The following is a 21974-nucleotide window of genomic DNA, read 5'->3' on the forward strand; positions in this document are numbered from 1 at the left end:
TTTTAAAACTAACCATAATACTATTTCACAATTTCACAATAATTTTAATGTTATCTTAAGAATGATTGATTATTTGGGGCACTCTGTCAGTTAAGCTACTGACTTTTGCTTGGATCATGATCTCACAGTTAGTGAGTTTGGAGTCCCACACTGGGCTTTGCACTGACAGTCTGGAGCCTGCTTGGGATTCTGTCTCTCTCCCTCTGTCTTTGCCCCTCCCCCAATCTCTTTCTCAAAAAAAAATTATTGTTCATTAAATGCTTATGTCAGTATCACTAAGATTACAATGCACTTATTATTGTGTACTTTGTTACAATGTAATTATTTTGTAATTATTTCAGAAAAATTGATAAAAACATAATTCAGGAATCTGAAAATATAACCAGCACATCTTGAAGCTTATTGGCAATTATTTCACTTTATTTAAAGCACACAAACACATACATACACAATAACACAGGAAAAAAATCTTAAAAACACTGAATTTAATGAAATGTAAAAGCTATTTAAATTACTCAGAGCTCCTAAATATACAAAGAAAATAATAACAGACCTGAAGGGAGAAATAGACAGCAATACAAAATAGTAGGGGACTTTAATACCCCATCTTCAACAATGGATAGATGACCCAGACAGAATCAATAAGGAAACACTGGGCTTAACCTACACATTGGACCAGATGGACTTAACGAGTATATACAGAACAGTTCATTCAACAGCAGCAGTACATATTATTTTCATGCATATATGCAACATTCTCCAAGATAGATCATGTGTTAGGCCACAAACAAGTTTTAAGAAATTTAAGAAAACTGAAATCATATCAACCATCTTTTCTGATCACAATGGTATGAAACTAGAAATCAATCACAAGAAGAAAACTAGACAATTCACAAATATGTGGAGAATACACAATGTACTTCTGAACGACCAGTGGGTCAAAGAAAAAGAAAAGAAGAAAAAAACTATCTTGAGACAAATGGAAATGAAAATACAACATATCAGAACTTAAGGAACACAACAAAATCAGTTCTTAAGAAGAAATGATAGCATATACCCCTTAATATACATTAAGGAAATATCTCAAATATTTTGTTTTTATCCTAGTGAGAAAAAATGGAAATTACTTTAATACTTAAGTGGAGTTTAACAACGTATTCTGTAGGTTTAGGGCAGGGGTGAGGGAGAAACATCACACATCGAATGAACAACTTAAAATAATTTGTGAATAAGCTACCAAAGGAGGAACACTTTTGCGACTGGCTTTGAAGAAAATTTTCTCCAGTCTGAGGTAGCTATAGCTTATCAGACAATTCTGCAAGAACATACAGTCCATTCTTGTCTGTTGATATGCACAAAGGAATATTTCTCAGCTTTAAATAGGCAAGTAGTCCTGCTGTTCACAACAACATGAATGAAGCTGGAAGGCTAAGTGAAATAAGCCAGACAGAGAGAGACATATACTGCATGGTATCGTCTATATGTGATATCTAGTCAAACAAAAAAAGTCAAACTCATAGAAACAGAGTAGAAAAGTGGATGCCAGGACCTGGAATGTGAGAGAAACAGGGAGAGGTTGGTCAAGGATAGACACTTCCAGCTGAAGATATATTAGGTCTGAGGGTATAATATAAAACATTATGATTATAGTTGATCACATTGTATTAAACAATTAAAATTTGCTAAGAGAATAAAACTTAAATTTTCTCACCAAATAAATAAATAAAGGTAAATATGTGAGGTAATTGATGTGTTCCTTTGATGAGTGGTTTTCCTTCACAGAGAATATCAAGTCATCATGCTGTATATTTTATTTTTTAAATTTTTAATATAATTTATTGTCAAATTGGTTTCCATAGAACACCAAGTGCTCATCCCAACAAGTGCCTTCCCCCCTGCCCATCACCCACTTTCCCCTCTCCCCCACCCCCCATCTACCCTTAGTTTGTTCTCAGTCCTTAAGAGTCTCTTATGGTTTGCCTCCCTCCCTCTCTGTAACTTTTCCCCCTTCCCCTCCCCCATGGTCTTCTGTTAAGTTTCTCAAGATCCACATATGAGTGAAAACATACATAACTTGAATTGATGTTCTGCACGATATGTCATAGTGAAACTGACAAAATACAAGGATAAAGAGAATTCTGAAAGCAGCTAGGGATAAATGGGCCTTAATATACAAAGGTAGACACATAAGGGTAGTAGCAGACCTATCTACTGAAACTTGGCAGGCCAGAAAGGAATGGCAGGAAATCTTCAATGTGATGAACAGAGAAAATATGCAGCCAAGAATCCTTTACCCAACAAGTCTGTATACTTTAAATACCTTACAATTTTATTTGTCAAAAATACCTCATTAAAAATGAAGAAAGTAACTTACTCATATGTCATTAGTGTATAGATAAATAGATAAAAAGTCCTAAGCTTGACACGATGTAGTAAGAATCTGAAATAAGACCTTTAATCTTAATCAAACTATATTATTTTGACATATTTTTGTATGTCATCAACTCATTACAAGGTAACAGATGTTAGCTTTAAAATTCTCTTTTCTTAAAAATAAAAAGTATATCTTTCTTATAAAAACCAAAGGTTCTACTTAACTCTTTCCATTTGGCAGCAATGATTTTATTTTGTTTAAGTATTAAGTATTTCAACAATACGAATCAGACATTTATTATATGTCAGGCACTGTGCTATGTGTTAGTACTAATTAGATAATTAAGGTAATGCTTTAGCATCTGATATTTAGGACTAGACAGTCTAAGAGTTAAGAATTATGACAATAACTGGCTTAAAAATTAAATTTAACTTGAATCCAAAAGTAATCAAACTTTCAGATTCGATTAAAGGAAAGGCTCATTCTGGTTAATGTGATTTTTATTAATTAAGAAATCATTAAGGAATAACTAAATGAAATCCTGCACCATAACTTTCCAAATTAATTTAAATCTCTAATCGTATACTCTTCCTACCACTTGGGGCAAATTCCAGGTTCTGATTTGCTTCTGCCTGTATTTTGACATTTCATATCCTATCAGGTATTCTGCTACTTTATTTCCAAATGTTATTATGCCTAATCTAAAATATATCACAATTTCATTTGTATGTTTGAGTGTGTGTGTGTGTGTGTGTGTGTGTGTGTGTGTGTAATTCAGAATTACATGAAGGAGGGGATGTCTATCCTAGACTTATTCCAATCTAAAAAGAAAAATAAAATCAACCATTTCATTTACTCAGTATTGTTTTATCTGCAAGATTAAAATGATAAGACTCAATAATCCATATTGGGGCTACTGTTGAATTGTTATGTGAACTTCCTTATATATAATATAGGTCCAGGTAAGATTTTTCCTGAAGGTAGGGTCATTTCTACTGTCCATTCCATTGAGAAAAGGTTTAACCTGGTGTAGAAAGGTCTTAAACTGGTTTAAGGATACAGTTTTTCATCTATCTAAAAATTCTTAGTAATGTGTGCTGCAGTGAATTTATGGTGTGTGTGTGTGTGTGTGTGTGTGTGTGCGTGTGAGAGAGAGAGAGAGAGAGAGAGAGAGAGAGGAGAGGAGGGTTGAGAGATAAACCTATTCCTATCATATGAAGGTGTTGAGAACTAGGCAAATGTGTATGTTTACAAGTGATGCCAACTGCAGATTTAGACCTAAGTACTATGAACAAAGCTTCATCTTACAGTAATGGTTGTAATGGTTTTGTGTTTCTTTCACTCATTTGGAGCTCTAAGTTCACATTTACATGGAGCTCTAAGTACATATTTACAATGTAGAAGTAGCTTCCATATTGGTTTCATTATGAGTAGCAGTCTAATTCAAAGGGCTTGTTCTAGTGAGCAGGATAAATCAGTTCATATGTATTGTTTGTCTATCATCCTAGGAACCAAAGATACATTTCTGAAAAAAAAATGACAACACACATGTTCTCCAGTAGCTTACAATTATGCAAAGTATTATTAAAGAGAAATACAAGAACTGTGAAAGCATCTTTCAGAACACCAAACCCCATCTGAGGAGTAAAGAAAATTTTCTCTAATGCTTTTTTAGACAAAGATGTGAAAGAGAATCAGGAGATAAGAGGATGAAGAGAGGGTTCTTAATCCTGGATGCATATTGGAATCACCTAGGAAGTTTTTAAAGATACACTGATACATGGGCCTTACCCCCAGATACCCCCATTATTGTTTTGGGTGCTGCTTGGCTGAGATTTTTAAAACTTCATCAATGTACAGTCAAGATTAAGGACCACTCACTATATCAGACAGTGGCAAGAGCATGAAGAAGGCCAGAGATTGACTAAAATTGACATGTTTAATCACCTAAAATATTTCAGCTTGGGTCCAAGAGAAAGATGGAGTCAGAAGGCCATTGGCAGCAAGGGAAGCTATGGAGCTGTGTAGTATGAGTCTCAGAAAAAGGAGACAAAATCTTCAGTTGGGTGTGGAAGGATTATTTCTGCTGATGGGGTAAACATTTCATAATTACTAGGTGTTAGGATAATAGCTGAATCAATTCTAGTCATGTAGTAGTAACTTTTTATAGGTGATTATGTACCATCACGCATTATACATGGTTTAAAACCCATTCAAAATTAAAGTATAGCTAATGGAAATGGTATCTAATAATGAAATAAGATTTATGAATTTTTCATCTATTTAATGCCAAGTGACTTGGAAGTAAATTTCTTGTCATTCCATACGGCAAAAAATATTTCTTGCAAAAATTAAATACTGTAGCTTTGGGTATTCAATGACTCATGTGCTGATAATAGATACTGCAGGAAATCATAGGTCTTAACTAAGGAACAATGAAAATTTGGGAGATAGAATTTTCAAAGGACAATCACAGCATTGAATAGCTTTGACATATTCTTATGATTTATGCTTTTCCAAAAGTAAACAAATGTGTAAAAGAAACAACTCTTTTTAATTTATCCACCCAGCTATTCACATAGGAGAGGATATGTGGATAGGAAGAAAAGATGTAGACTGGGAGAAATAAATGGCTAGCTGGCAAGAGATTTATAGGTCATTAAGGGTTTAATAAAATGAACAAAGTTTAAATAAATGAAATCTTCCCAGAAACAGCATCAGAAATCTTGGGGGGAAAAGCATGAATACAGAGAAATAAATGGCCAAATCAGATGACTTTCAATAAATGTTATTGTTTAATTGACAAGAAGAAAATATTTAAACTTGGGGAGAACCTTAGAATAGTGGATATTTGTTGGTTTCTTACCCAACATCTGGCTCTTAATAAGTAGGAAAAATGTTGTTCAATTAGCTGATTTTTCCCCACACTTCCTAAATATGTCTCTCTGAAGTATTACCCAAGTTCCAGAGGTAGGCCCTGCTTTATTAAAGAGCAATGCTATTTACTCTCCATGGAGTTTGGTTTAGAAAAAGGGATTTGAGTCAATCAATCCACAGCATTGGTCGCTGTCAGAGATTTGTTCAGGAGCAGCCACATGACCTTCACAGAAGAGAACTGTCCTAAACATTCCAGGTCGCAAAGTTCCACAAAGCCTTTTAAAATAGCTACACTAGAGATTTTCTTGCTCCTTGTGTGGATGTGTAACTTAAAATTGCTGTAGCCATTTTGAAAACATCTGAAAGCCTGCATTAAAATGAAGCCGACCTTGCAGAATGTGCAGTTGAGATATCTCATGACATCCTAGAGAAATGTCTTTTTAACTGTGGGCCTTCCTGTTATATAATTGATAGGTCCTCTTTATTGTCTAAGCCATTTTAGATTGGTTTGTCTGTGACTTGCAACAAAAGAGCCTAAAAGGATAAACAAACTATCTACAGACAAAAGTAGGGTTCATGATTGTGACCCCTTTTCTTCCAAATTTGTCTCTCTACTATGTCATGCCTTATAGATTACTTTTCTGTGAAATCTGGCCATAACTCAATTTTTCACTGAAGCATTTAATGTATTTTTCTCCTTTGCTAGCACACTAGTATAAAATTATTGGTTCATGAATAAAATATAATACTAATCAATTCTTCTCAGTTCAAGTCCAGTCAGGTGTGTTCTGACCCAACCTGGATTTTGTACAGACTTCTATTTTTCAAATTTGTTCCTGTCCTTTTCATTGAGTTTACCTTAAAAATAATCCTCAGGTGCTCAACAAGAAGAGATTTATTTTCTTGACAAATAATACACACTTCAACTGAAAATTGCAATATTTTTTATTATCTTAACAAATGAACTGATATATTTATAATGTCTTTTAAGAAAGCAAACATATAGATAAGAGGAAGGGCATATCAAGATGAAGGTAAGATTGAATTAGGTTTCTTTGCTTTATATAACTAAAATAGTACAATGAAAACTTGTTAGACTCAAAGATCTACTATGGGTAATAGAAACAACAAAAGTTTCTGATGACACTTTCAGTTTATAGAACTTGGATATAGTTCTCAATATCATGAAACAGTGTTATCATTGTTCAAATTTTGGTGGACTACATCCTAACTTTTCTGTTGTCTGTACCCCTTGTTTACAGTGTGAAATTCACTTAGGAATGTTCCCATTTTACAGTCAAATATCAATGGGTTTTAGAAAAGTATATTGGCAAATCCCAGAGTGTTTGCAAAACTATTATTATGTTTAAAAAAGTACACTTGTATTTTTACAACTTGAACCAGTTTGCCCAAATTATTTAGAAGTGAAAGCTGCCACACAGGGATGCATTATTTACAGGACTTGTGAAGGCATTAGGAAAACAGGCTTAAAGTGCTGCATTTGCATTAAAGCACAGCTTTACTGCCATACAAACAGTGCCTCTCTTGAAATGGAAATTGTTAATAAATCTAGCACTTTTATAGCTTTGCCTTGTAAAAAGCTTTTTGAGGGGAGGGGTATCATTTTCCCTTGATGGAACAGCGCTATCATTGCTCAGCTAAAGCAAATTGAAGAATGGCTGGGGAATCAGCAACGCACTAGTAATGTTTCAGATTGATGTGTTTTATCACCCGTGGAACTTGGATGAAACCCTCCTGTTCTTTTTAATACTCTTTCTTAGAGGCTAAACTTCAGATTTCCTCTTTTACGTGAAAGGAATTTAAACAGACTTTAGTCTGGGTGCATCAACCATGGCAGTGCAGTACCCAGCAGTCTTGACATCTGCACAGGCCTTCTGTGTCCTTGGTAGCTTCCCTGCCACTGTTGGAAACATGTCATTATCATCAGATGATCTTCCATGTGGAAAAGTCCAGAGTAAAGCAGGTTCTGCCTTGTTACGATAAACATTTCTGAATACTGTACATTAAAAACCACAGTGGCTGTGGAAAATTACAAAGATTTGAAGTAAATTATAGGTGCTCCTGCCCAGTAAAATAGGAATATAATTTCTCAAGATATATAGGCTTAATGTAAAAAATAATCATAATAATAATAAAAAAGCATACTTCTCAACCTAAACATATGAGAATTCAATAGGTACTGACTATGGGCAGGTAATAATTCCCCTGAATAACTTGTTTGCTACCTATTGTTATCATTGATCTTATATAAAATCACTCAGAATTTAAAACGGGCAAAAATCACCAACTTGACATAAATTACAGTCTGTGTCCCAATATTTTCTATGTAGTACATAGAAAAAGCAATTTCTAAAATATTTTGTACTTTTTGTTCTGTTTAGCACGTAAGTGCAGACATATGGGACCAGATTGTTGGAAAAAAAAAATAAAGCTTGCTATTCATCATTTCTTCAGATCTTTTGGTTCCTATTGTTTTGAGGACATTAAATATTCATATATAAAAGAGACTAATGATAATAACAATGACTTCATTACTGTAAAAATATCTTTAATAAAACAAAAGTTATTTACAGACACTTGTGTGATATGCTTTGCCTGATTCTTCTGACTTGTGTGAAAATGTGTATTACTTAAGTCTTTTAGAAGCTGAAAATGCTTCCCAAATAAGAAGACACTAAAGGACAGTGAAGAAACCAGATCTCCTGTCTCTATCTCATGAGTGTCACAATTTGATGAGCTTACGTGGTTATTCATGATAACATAGAAGAGACAGCATGTGGATAGGGAGGAAAAGAGCAAACAGATGATTTAAAGCACACACAGGTACTTGTTATCTTTTGTCACAAGATATAGGAAAGAAAATAGAAACTATTTTGACTATAGATCACATCCCAAATTGGAGCCTGTCAAATTTAGCTGTAGAGCAGTGTTTTCTAATCTTTATTTAACAACCAAAGTCTCTTTAATTATATTTTCCCTTTCTTTCTGTATCCTCATCTCTCTGTGCCTTCCCATGAGTTTGAAACTAGCAGATTTCTGTCTAGTGGATTTCAGTTTTACGTAATAATTATTTAATTATTTTCTGTAGAAGCTAAATGTCAAGGGGGCTGTTTACTACCCAATCTTTTCAATGGCTGTCTATGTTCCTCTGGGGGGGCATGACTGCTCTCCCAAGTTTTGCCTCATGTTCTGTAAGAAGCTATCATTTTTCCTCACCCTAGTCATTAGTTCTAGAGAACACACGAAACAAATGTGGACAATCACTAGATTCTCATAGCAAAGATTCTCTTTGTTATGAGAATACACACACACACACACACACACACACACATATATATATATTTCTCTGAGGCACTTGAAAATTTTGAAGATAATTTTAAGCCACTAATTCTAACTTCAAAAGCTTGAAGTTTCCCTTTTAATTTTACAGAGAGACTAAGAGTCATAGTGTTATTTAGTGAGGACTCCTCTCCAAAGCCCTTAGGCAGAATATTAGAAAAGGGTGGGTGGATCATTGTGAAACTATAGGAGGCCAGGAGGTGAGTTCTTTAGTCTTGTATTGTAATCCTTGTACTGAAAATAATAGCTATAAATAATCATAATTTCTAATATGTTGGGTCTGAAAAAAATTTAGAACTACTGCCTTAAAGCTAAAGAAATGAGCTCTAAAAAATCATTAAATTAATAAGATTTAAGATGATGGAGTAGGAGGAGTAGGAGTAGGAGGACCCTAGGTTCCTCTTGCCCCATGAATACAACCAGATAACTATCAAATCATTCTAGATACCACAGAAATCAACCTGAAGACTAATAGAACAAAGTATATAACTAAAGGGTGAGAAGAAGCAGAATGCACATACTTTTAAAGTGTGCATGTGACATTCTCCAGAATAGATCATATACCGTATCAGAAATCAGGCCTCAGCAAGTACAAAGAGACTGATATCATACTATGAATGTTTTCTGACTACAACACTATGAAATAACAACAAAATAAAAAAGTCTGCAAAGACCACAAATACATGGAGATTAAATAATATGCTACTAAATGATGAATGGATTAACCAGGAGATAAAAGAAGAAATTTTAAAAAATACATGTAAACAAATGAAAATGAAAACATAACAGTCCAAAAACTTTGGGATGCAGCAAAAGTGGTCTTAGAGGTAAGTATATAGCAATACTGGTCTACCTTAAGAAGCAAGAAAAATCCAAATCAACAACCTAACCATACACCGGAAGCAGCTAGAAAAAGAACAACAAATGAAGTTTAAGCTAGCAGAAGCAAGAAAATAACAAAGATTAGAGCACAAATAAATGATATAGAAACTAAACAAACAGTAGAACAGATCAATAAAACCAGCAGCTAATTCTTTGAAAAAAAATAATAAAATTGATAATCCCCTAACCAGAATTATCAACAATAAAAATAGAAATGACCCTAAAAATAAAATCACAAGTGATAGGGGAGAAATGACAAGGAACACCACAGAAATACAAACAATTCTAAGAGAATATTATGAAAAACTGTTGGACAACAAATTGGACTTCCCAGAAGAAATGGATAAATTTCAACTTACATCTGAACTGAAACACTAATTGGATCTGACATCTCAGTTGAGAAAATTATTGAACGAAGAATGAATCACCACTAATAATTAAATGTATTTTACTCCTCACTAGCATCACTACCTATAGATTAATAAATATAATATTATACTTATATGTTATATTTATTATAATATTTAAGATTTATATAATTTAATATATCATATATGAATATAGTATATTATATTTATAACATATTATTTTATTATAAACATAATAAATATAGATTATTTTATTATTAAATTTTCAATCAGAGGTAGTATTTAAAAGTGAGAGGACTTGCGGCATAATCTCAAATTCATTATGAGTTATTTATACAATTAATTAATCTTTGTGATAAATATTTAAATATCTAATAAATGTTAGGTATTGCTTTTGGTACTGTGTACACAATAAAAAAAGAATTAAAGAAATTACTTCCTCTTAAAAAAGCAACTTACTAGTCAGGGAAGATGGACAATAGTAGGTAGTGAAGAATAAATTAAGAAACTCTTTGTCAGGAATCCATAGGTACTCAGAAGACAATTAAACAGGCATGGGAGTAGGATGGCTGGTTGCTATTTTAGGCACTTATTTTATTGTAAATTATTATTCATATTATATTATAAAATGTATATATTTCAGGTTGTATCAAACTATTGTCATTGAAAGTGACTTGCTCCTATCTTATTTTATCAGTTTGTTTATTCACCTTTATCCCCTTTGTCTAGTGCCATATTGTTCTCTCATCTAAAAGCAACTATTTTAATGTACCCAATGCATATTATACTGTTTGCATATGTTCTTATAAACTATTATTGATATGATTAATTAATTGTAGTGAACATACAGATCTCACTTTCTTCTTATTTTTTGTTCACTTAGGTCTATGCTCTGCTACATGTACATCTATTCAATTTCTTATAATTTTGGCCTCTTAAACCAGGGAATTCATTCAACAGATATGATTCATCCATTCTAGAGGACCTACTTAGTATCAAACAATCAGCTAATCAAACAAGATGGTAAAGTATATATTTAAAATTTATGCAACATTATCTTTTTTTCTATCACTCTTCTTTGAATCTTAGATTCCCAATATTGTAATTAAATTCTAATGTCATGTCTAATCCATTTTTCAATGCTTGCATTCCCTCTACAAGACCCAGGCTGACATATGTGTTGTTGAATAGTTGATTATATCCAATGATCCTAATTAGGAGATAGCCCAAAGCAGAGTTTGACAATTATGACTATTAAGTTTTTTTTTATGATTAGAGGAATAAATCTGGTGAAAAATGAAAATGTTAGTGGCAAAGTAGCATCTAAATAAGTAGAGATGCTAATATGAAATAGATTTATAAAAATAAAAATGTGTTAATTAGGAAGTTCAGCGGGAAACAGAACCCAAAGTGGGAATAGAAGTCTCTGAAGTCCATGAATCGAAGTATTGTAAGAGAAGGGTTTCCACAAACTTTAAAGATAAAGGGAGAAGATTATGTGGTCTCAAAGCCAAATGCAAATCAAAACCACAATGAAATGTCACCTTACACCTGCCAGAATGGCTATTATTAAAAAAAGATAAGAAATAACAAGTGTTGGCGAGAATGTGGAATGTGCACCCTGGAAGGGAATGTAAACTGATGCAGTCACTATGGAAAAGAGTGTGGAGATTCATCAAAAAACTTAAAGAGAAGTACAATATGATCCAGCAATCATACTACTGAGTATCTATCTGAAGAAAATGAAAACACTATATTGGAAAGATATATGAACCCAGAAGTTCATTGCAGTATGATTTACAATAACCAAGATATGGAAATAACTTAAGTGTACATCAATAGATGAATGGATAAAGAAGATATGGTATATGTGTGTGTATACATACAATATATATTGTGATATCTATCTGTCTATCATCTATCATCATCATCATCTATAATCTATTATCTATCTATCTATCTATCTATCATCTATCATCTATAGTAGAACACTATTCAGCCATTAAAAAAGAAAGACATTTTGCCATTTGGGGTAGCATTAGTAAAACTTAAAGGCATTATATTAAGTGAAATAAATCAGAAAGAGGCAAATATGTGGAATCTATTTCAAAACAAACAAAACAAAACCAAACCCAGACTCATAAAGACAGAGAACAGATTATTGGATTGCCAGAGAGAAGGAGGTTGAGGGGGGCAGAATAGGTAAAGGGAATCAAGAAGTACAAAATTTCAAAATGTAAAATAAATAAGTCATAGGGATGTAACATACATCATGGGGAGTGAAAATAATATTGTATTAACTGGTATAGTGACACATGGTAATAATATTGTATTAACTTCTATTGTGACTTTTGTGACAATCATTTGCAATGTATACAAATGTCTAATTGCTATGTTGTACACCTGAAGCTAATATTTCATTGCATGCCAATTATATATCAATTTTAAATATATATAAGGGAAAAGTATTTAATCTTTAATGCCAAAGAGAAATTAGAAGTAATTATTGTTCTTCTTAAATATGTATCTAGAAAATATTACATTTTAATTAGGCTCATGACAATCTAAAATTCTTTTTAAACTCACTGCCTTACTTTAAGTATGACCTATGGAAGAGGCAGGTTTCCTTTTCTCATGTGTGTTTCTAAAGAGGACAGGGGCACCTGGGTGGCTCAGTCAGTTAAGTATCTGGCTTTAGATTTAACCTCAGGCCATGATCTTACAGTTTGTAAGATTGAGCCCTGTGTGGGGCTTTTTGCTGACAGCACAGAACATGCTTGGGACTCTCTTTCAGCCTCTCCCTCTACTCCTGCCCCAGTTGTGTGGACACACAACCATATTCTCTTCAAAAATATATAGATTTTAAAAAACTTAAAAAAAATAAAGAGGACAAATGTAAACATGACTTGTAGAAGGTAAAGCATTTAAATTGTGCTTCAAACAGAGTAGAAATTATTTCAGTGGAGAAGTTAGTTTCTTTTAGCCAGCCAGACAAAAGGAAAAGTGCATAGTCTAAAAATCAGAAAGGAACTAATCTGTACTTCCCTGTTCCCATATTGTCTTTTATAAGCACCAAAGACAAGATAACTATATGTACTTCCTAGAGAAGGAAATATTTGTTTTACTCCAGTTTCAGTAAGTATTCTCAAGTTTCTAAGTGGAAGTTGTAAGAGTAATGAGGTTATGCCATGTCAATGTCAGGTTTACAGAAGTCTACATGATAAAGGGTAAGTAAGTTCATTATAGAAAATGAGGCCTTATGATTTTTAGACAAAATTAAGAATATATCAAGCAAATCAGGAGTTGCTACTACGAGCAACTTAGGAGTAAAGAATATAAAACAATACAAACAAAATTTAAAGAAAAAGAGAAAAACCCTGAAGCTCTGAGATTAATTTGAAAAAATAAAAAAATAGATTATGAGCAGCATTCTCTACTGAGCATATACAATGCTACAAAATATCAAAGGTAATAAGACAAGACATTCTATGTCATGGTGAAAATAAGCAAAACTAAGACTGATCTATAAATATATTGGAATATAAGAAAAAGACAGAATAATATAATACAATAAAAAACAATTCCCACTTCCAAAAAATATGAGGAACTAATTTTTTATTTATACATTTTATGTTTATGTATTTATATTGAGGGAGATAGAGAGCACATGCGAGTAGTGGAAGGGCAGAGAGAGAGGGAGAGAGAGAATCCCAAGCAGGCTCTGTGCTGTCAGCACAGTGCAGAGCCCTACCTGGGGCTCCATCAAGAATCAGACAATGAACTGAGCCACTCAGGCCCCCCACTTCTTAACTTTTTTAATAATAACAAGTCTAGCCCTGATTTTCCCTCACACCTGCTAGACAAAATAATAATAATAATAATAATAATAATAAAATTTCAATATATCCATTCATAACATTGCCTTGTTTCCTTATAGAACCTGACCCAAAACAAATCACCCACTTCCTTTACCCCTTACTAAATCACTCAGCAAACGTCCATACCCTATATCAAGGCCGTTCTAACTCCTCCTTAGCAAGACACCCCAGAGTTCACTGTGATGTATGGTCTCCTTTGCTGCAAGAAGTCAGTAAATTTAAGTTTGTTCAATATGAGCTAAGTCATTGAGAATGACCTGTCTGTAAATCATGAAAATAAGGATTTTTGACTGATGGCAGCTTCTGATACAATCTGGAAATGTAGGAATACTACAATCTAAGTGCTATTTTTGGAATGTTCATCAGAAAAGGGGTGTCATTATCAGCTGAATACCTACATTACTTTCTCCTTTATAATCACATTATAGGTCTTTGGGTAAATGATAGTGGTTGCAGTAACTGGAAGAAAACAAAATTTCCAATCCTTTCCACTGCTTTGGAATTTTTCTTGCCATGAAGCATAGGTAAAGGATTCTGATAACAACATGGCCATATATTCCTGATAAAGTGGGTCAACCATGCCTTGACTAGAATAACATTATTAGACACCCTAGCATGCCTTAAAAACAATATTAAACTACATTTAATTTCGTTTTTAGGCACTTTTACCTCTTTCTACCAGAAGAACAATATGTTCCAGGTGGGGATGCCCCTTGAATCTGGTTCCAGAAGAAGACACATGGAGCAGACCCTCAGTCTATCCATATATTGAAGCAGAACAATTACCTGAACTGTGGTCCTCTCATAACATAAGCAAGAAATGACCATCTACTGTTCTTTTTTAACTTGTTTTATCTTTAATTTTTTTTAAATTTACATCCAATATTAGTTAGCATATAGTGCAACAATAATTTCAGGAGTAGATTCCTTAGTGCCTCTTACCCATTTAGCCCATCCCCCCCCCACAACCCCTTCAGTAACCCTCAGTTTGTTCTCCATATTTATGAGTCTCCTGTTTTGTCCCCTCCCAGTTTTAATCTTATTTTTGTTTCCCTTCCCTTATGTACATCTGTTTTGTCTCTTAAAGTCCTCATAGGAGTGAAGTCTTATGATTTTTGTCTTTCTCTGACTAATTTCACTTAGCATAATACCCTCCAGTTCCATCCACGTAGTTGTAAATGGCAAGATTTCATTCTTTTTGATTGCCCAGTAATACTCCAATACTCCTGATATATATATATATATATATATATATATATATATATATATATCACATCTTCTTTATCCATTCATCCATCAAGGGACATTTGGGCTCTTTCCATACTTTGGCTATTGTTGATAGTGCTGCTATAAACATGGGGGTGCATGTGTCCCTTCAGAACAGCACACCTGTATCCCATGGATAAATGCCTAGTAGTGCAATTGCTGGGTCATAGGGTAGTTCTATTTTTAGTTTTTTGAGGAACCTCCATACTGTTTTCCAGAGTGGCTGCACCAGTTTGCATTCCCACCAACAATGCAAAAGAGATCCTCTTTCTCCACATCCTCACCAACATCTGTGGTTGCCTACGTTGTTAATGTTAGCCATTCTGACAGGTGTAAGGTGGTATCTCATTGTTTTGATTTGTATTTCCCTGATGATGAGTGATGTTGAGCATTTTTTCATGTGTCAGTTGGCCATCTGAATGTCTTCTTTGGAGAAGTGTCTATTCATGTCTTTTGCCATTTCTTCACTGGGTTATTTGTTTTTTGGGTGTTGAGTTTGATAAGTTATTTATAGATTTTGGATACTAACTCTTTATCTGATATGTCATTTGCAAATATCTTCTCCCTTTCTGTCAATTGCCTTTTAGTTTTGCTGATTGTTTACTTCGCTGTGCAGAAGTTTTTTTTTATTTTGATGATGTCCCAGTAATTCATTTTTGCTTTTGTTTCCCTTGCCTGTGGAGATGTGTTGAGTAAGAAATTGCTGCAGCCAAGATCAAAGAGGTTTTCGCCTGCTTTCTCCTCAAGGATTTTGATGGCTTTCTGTCTTATATTGTTTGTTTCTTGCGCCAACTAAAATATCATCCATTTTCAGTTTATTTTTGTGTATGATTCCAAAACCAGACAGAGACCATCTACTGTTTTAAGCCCTTGGTATTTAGGTGTTGTTTATTGTGACAGCAGTTGATAACTGGTACATTTGGTGTCTGGAACAAAAGGTATTTCAGAAGTGGTGCATGAGGTCAATGTTCTCTATATTCAATGTCCAAATCATTACTTTTATAATCCTATGGCATCCGCTCCTTTCTGACTCATGCCACCTCCCTAAACTTTTCTCTTTCTCTCCTATGTCATTTACAAATCTGGTTTCTTCAATACATTCATTATAGCTTTAGCAGATGGACCCTTTAAGCATGGAGATCGCAAATGATTTCTCTTTCTCTCCCATTACCTATTTTACCTCAAAAATCAAACAAACAAATTTTATGTTATTTTTACCCTATTTTATGTTATTTTTACCCTATTTTATATACTCAGAAACTGAGACCAAGAGAGGCTAATTGATGTTTTGTTTGTTTTTATTATTGTTGTTTTACATTTTAACATTTTCTGAGAGGGAAAATGAATGTTAAATTTAAGATACATGTGCTGAAAATGGCAGATCTTTTTCCAGCTCTGAAATTGGACCTTTGAATGTTGGTAATTAGTTGTAGATAATTAGAACTTTGAGTGTGTTAAATTTTATTATATCGTTTACCAGTCAGTAGATTACAAATAACTTCTGATCTTTTTCTAGAGACTTTTGAAAAACATTGAGATGTTTTGATAACTTCTTTGATTATTTCTTGCTTATGCTTCTGGGTTATATGAATGATATTTAAAATTGAATTTAAGAACTAATACACATGTCACTTGATTTGACATATGATATTTGTCATGTTTTAGAGGAAGTATGTGGTAAACTTCCTGAGGCTTGTGAAGGGAAAACTGTACTTGTGAATTTTTAAGTAATATAATGGTAATGAAAGTATAAATTATAATCTTATTATGTAAAAATATGGAAATATTAATAAAATGAGAAAATCTATTTTGTATATATGCTTGATTTCCATTTTCATGTTAGGTTTTTATAATTCATAATAATTAAAAATATCAATTTCAGTTAAATAAAAATGAGAAAACATGAGAAAATTGAGTAAAGGATATGTGGTAGCCAGCCTCCAAGATATCTCTTAAGGATTACTTCCTCTTATTTGATAAAAATACTTCATTTCCTTTCTTCTCTTTACCTTTCTGTTTCCAGTAGTCCAGTACCCTTCTGTTTCCACTTTTGAACCTTAGTGACTAGGCTTTTCTGGATCTAGAACCCCTAATTAAAACTGGAACTCCTTGATTTGTCTTCCTTGCTGTAGTTGGCATTGTCTGACTCTTCATTGCCATTTTTTTCCTCTCAAACAGGTTATATCTCAGATACTATGAAAGTTAACAGTGGTAATCATCTTTTACTGACAGAGCAATCTGGTATGTGGTCTGCAGAAAAATACAGATAACAACCAAGATCTCAATTTATCAAGAGGAAACCACTCTGAATACTAGAAGCCCACTATGAGAAAGAACTTTCAAGGAAATTTCTACTTTAAGTCCCTTATGCACATTTAACCACTACTTTTCTGTGCACCAAGTTATCTGTATTCCTGCGCCATGGTGAGGTGGCAGAGGTCTGCAGATAGTTCTTTGCTGTTGGAAGCCTTGTGTCTGGGGAAAAAGCCTCTGCCTCTTACCAGCTATTCTTTCCATTCAAAAAAATATTTCTCAACACTCACATTATACCAAGCACATAGATATTCCCTGGAATCACAGGGGATATGTTTATTCTATTAACCAGGTCTTTAAATATGAAGGTCTTGTATATAGATGCATCTTTTTAAATTTTAAAACAAGGATGAAAAATCACTCATTTCAGTTATGCAGATAAATAAGTTCTGTATATCTTAGTGTTAGCAATACTGTATTGTATATTTGAAATTTGCTGAGAGAATAGATCTTAAGTATTGTCACCACAAAAAAACAAACAAACAAAAAAGGTAATCTGTGAGGTGATGGAGATATTAACAGTTTGGTTATGGTGGTCATTTATTTTTGTCAAGTATACCCCAGTAAAGCTGAAAAAAAATGTAAAAAATACTTTAATCACTCTCTATCAATATGTTAAAAGTTGGTAATAGAAAAAGAATACGCTATAAATCTCTGACTTTAGCCCAGTAAGTGTGAAAGACATGTAAATAAATACAGCATAACATAATCTGGTAAGTTTTATAATAGAAATATGATCAAACTCCTGAGGGATACTGAAGAGAAACTGATTTTGCAAATCATATTTTATTATTTTTACAGTGTATACATCCCTAAATATTATATGCTTGTTTGTTCTTTTCACATGCCTTTGTAGTTCCCAAGATAAAAGATATTTATTCAAACATGACTAATCATAGTTCAGTTAATTAATATTTTTTAAACAACACAATTAAAATGTAAAAAATAGCCCACGTTTAGGTGACATGTTTCAAGTAATATGGAAAAATACTATATGCCTTAAGTGATTGTAGGTTTTGTAATATTAGACTGTCAAAGTATCTGAGAATTTTGTAGGTAAATCTAGGCCACAGCATGTATATAACATGAACTACACATTTTAAATCAGAGTATCCCAAGTTACATAATGAAAAAAAAATGTGCTTGAGAAATGTCCTATACTATAGTTTCATTAATCCTTGATTTCCAGCCAAAGTTTCTCCCTTTTATCAAATAGATCTTAAAATTGCAAGCCTGCTGGTAATCACTGATAAGTCTCCATCCAAATACGGAACTATCCAACTCTTTCCCTCTCTAAGAGCTCCTTTACTGTGCTGACTACATGGTATATTTACTGCCTTCCTTTAGATTTTTTAAGTGCTTTATATTTTGATATTTATCACTTTCATATTTTGTTGTTCAGTGACATAGTGTCATACTTTAAATTACTAGTGTCGTTTTCTGTTTCTATTTTTAATTTAATTTTCTTTGCATTACAGTTTTTAGGGTACCACAGTTTATTCTATATTTAAATATATATGTTTTTACATACTTTTTGATTACAGTAATAATAATCTAAGGGCTATAAAAATAAGACAACTAAAGTATTTAAAAGTGGCCAATGAATAGTAAAGTGGAAACATATATATGTAAGATCAGAACTGAAATATAACATTTTTGATTAAATTTTCTCCACTAGCAAGTATAAGTTTGTGAACAGTGATGTGAACTGCTTGGCTATAAAATACATTTAACGTTAGCATGTGAAGCTGTTTCTTTCAGCTATTTTCCATATTAACAGTTGATATGTATTTTTCCCTAGTCTACCTTATATTGACTCTCTTTCTCTCCCTACATACTGTCAATAACTTTATCATTCTTTCTTACTGTGTTTAGTACTTCACAATTAAACATATATACATAAATGTGCCCACACAAAGACATAAACATGAAAAACAGATAGAAAGCTTTCCATGTTTAGGTGTCCAGAAGAAAGATGATAGTACCTAAGGCTACAGAAAGTATTCTTCCTGTTGTTAAAATTTTTGTTTTGGTTAAGGATTTTTTTATTAAATGAATGTAAACTAAATGCATTATTAAGAGAAGCTAAAACTAGTATGTGACGGAACATAAAAAACATTCAAGCTGAAAACAGAATTTGGGGACAATCTGACTCTGAAGTCTGATCCCTGTAACCAAAGTAACCCTGCTTCTTTTTTCTCTTTTAATATTAGATATCGAAGAAAAGAAAAAACTTCATCATTTAAATTTAATCGTACCAAAATTTTCCATCAAGAAATTAGTCCATCTAATCCTTACCTTTATATTCCTGGAGTAACAGCATCTTATTTGTAGAGTTCTCCAATCCTCAGGTCTGACTTACACAGAGTTAATTGCTCAAAATACATTTGTGGCAATGTCTATAGATGTATGCACATGTAAATATACATTGAAATCATTACTTCAGGGAAAACCATATATATCAAGTAAGTGTGTATTTTGAAAGCATATTTCTATTATTATATTATATACAAGTTTTAAAAACTGTACATTTAAAAAAAGGGATATGATTTGAATATAGGGTGATGTCCTCTATATTTTAAAGTATCTACCGCAACTAATCTTTATCAGTTAATTTTTCTTATCTCTAGCAACAAAGATTTCCTCACTGGGTAGGGATTTATATGCAGTATAGAAAATATGCATCTCTCCCAAAAACAAATGAGCAAATATAGAAACCTGATGAGTCAGGTTGCCTCCCCTCACCAGAGAGCTGCAGAGCCAATTACTCTTAAGTGGAACAAGCTCACTTGATGTGGAGCAGCACCCTGGCTCTGTGACAGCTGCTGGAAATCAAGTTCCATGAATGCCCTCCAGGCCTGTTCTCCCAAGCACCCTAGGAGACTGTGTGGGGAAACAAACATCCACAGGCATTAGTCTTTTATTATCCTTTACCTTTATTTAAATTTCATAATACTGCAGTATTTCAAAAGTTTAGCAACTAATTTCAACTTTACCACATGAGTCTTGGACAAACTAGGCCTGACCAAATTTAACCAATTATAACGTGAAAGTTGCAATGCAAAGCGGTGAAAATATCCCTCACCTATTTCTGCCATTAATGCCAACTCTCCTATTTAAGAAATGTTTAGATGTGACAATAAATGTAATTTGTGTTTATACAAGGACAAAAATTTCAAAGATAGTGTAACTTTTAATGGGATTTCTATATTATATAACACAACAACTGAATTTCTCAGCCGTGGCCAAGTTTTTTCATTTGAAGGTAGGTTTCTGTTTTGCAAATGTTCAATACTTCTTCAGATTCAAGCATGGCAAATTAGGTACGTGAGTAACCTCATTACTATTACATGTTTAGTCAAAGCTGAAATGTGACTGCAAAATTTTTCTTTGTGGCCTAAAACCTAGTTCTATTTTATAAATTTTTTTAATGTTTATTCATTCTTGAGAGAGAGACAGAGCATGAGTGAGGAAGGAAGAGACAGAGAGGGAGACACAGAATCTAAAGCAGGCTCCAGGCTCCAAGCTATCAGCACAGAGCCCGATGCCGGGACTGAACTCAGGAACCACAAGATGATGACCTGAGCTGAAGTTGGCCACTCAACCAACTGAGCCACCCAGGAGCCCCTAAAAACTAGTTCTTAAACGTCTTTCTATCAATCCAAAAATGCTTAGTGCAATGATGACATCACTGATAATTAATCTGAAGATAATTGTGTACATGAACTTGATTTCTAGCTTTCTTATGTTAATAAAGTTTGTGGCAGAGCTAGAACTAAAATTTGGTTTTCCTGACTCCCAGGACTTTGTCTTTTTTGCTGTATCTTTTGATCCTTCCAAATTATCTACAGTTGTTGTTAATTTTGTTGTTTTACACTGAATGCTTTCTCTGGTTTAAGCAAACATTCCAAGACATTCACAACTATTCTCTCAGAATTTCTTTCAAAGTGGTAAATGCAGGTCCCAGTTACATCCTTGGGTAAATCTACATTGTATAAATTTGGCCTGTGTGTTATATGTCCTGATGGCACTTTTTACCTTTTTTCTTTCATAGTACACCTCACAATGGTGTCTTATTATTCATAAAATTATCTGTAAAATATCTGCTTCTTCTTACACTATAAGTTCCAAGAGGAAGTGGTCTTAATTCTCTTATTATCCTAGATATTTCCAGCATCTAGCATAGTATGCAATAATTAGTTGTTGAATAAAATAATAAATTCTCATATATTTTGGATGATGAAAACAGGAGCATTGGATTATGGGGAATCTTGGAAATGTTATATATTTTCTACCATTATCTAACTGTGTTTCTTGGGAAAATCTCAAGTCTCTCAACTGTTTTTTGAGATAATTTATTCAAATGTTTACTAAAATATTTTTAAAACATTTTGTATTCAGAATGTACCTGGGAAATAAATGTTAACTGAAAGTAACTTATGCCACCATAATTTGGGTGTTATATCATTAGCAAATAAAATGTCATTCTATGGACAAACAGTTAATATCCCTAATTATTATTGGGGAATGAGTACAAATAGGATTCAGCAAAGTTTGGGAATAGGAGCTCATGTACTGATGTCTGACAGAAATGAATTTTTATGGAGACAGGCTTAAAATTCTCCTCAACTTGACTAAATGTTATACACATTTCTT

The sequence above is a fragment of the Prionailurus viverrinus genome, chromosome D1, assembly GCF_022837055.1.
Source record: "Prionailurus viverrinus isolate Anna chromosome D1, UM_Priviv_1.0, whole genome shotgun sequence".
Classification (NCBI taxonomy): domain Eukaryota; kingdom Metazoa; phylum Chordata; class Mammalia; order Carnivora; family Felidae; genus Prionailurus; species Prionailurus viverrinus.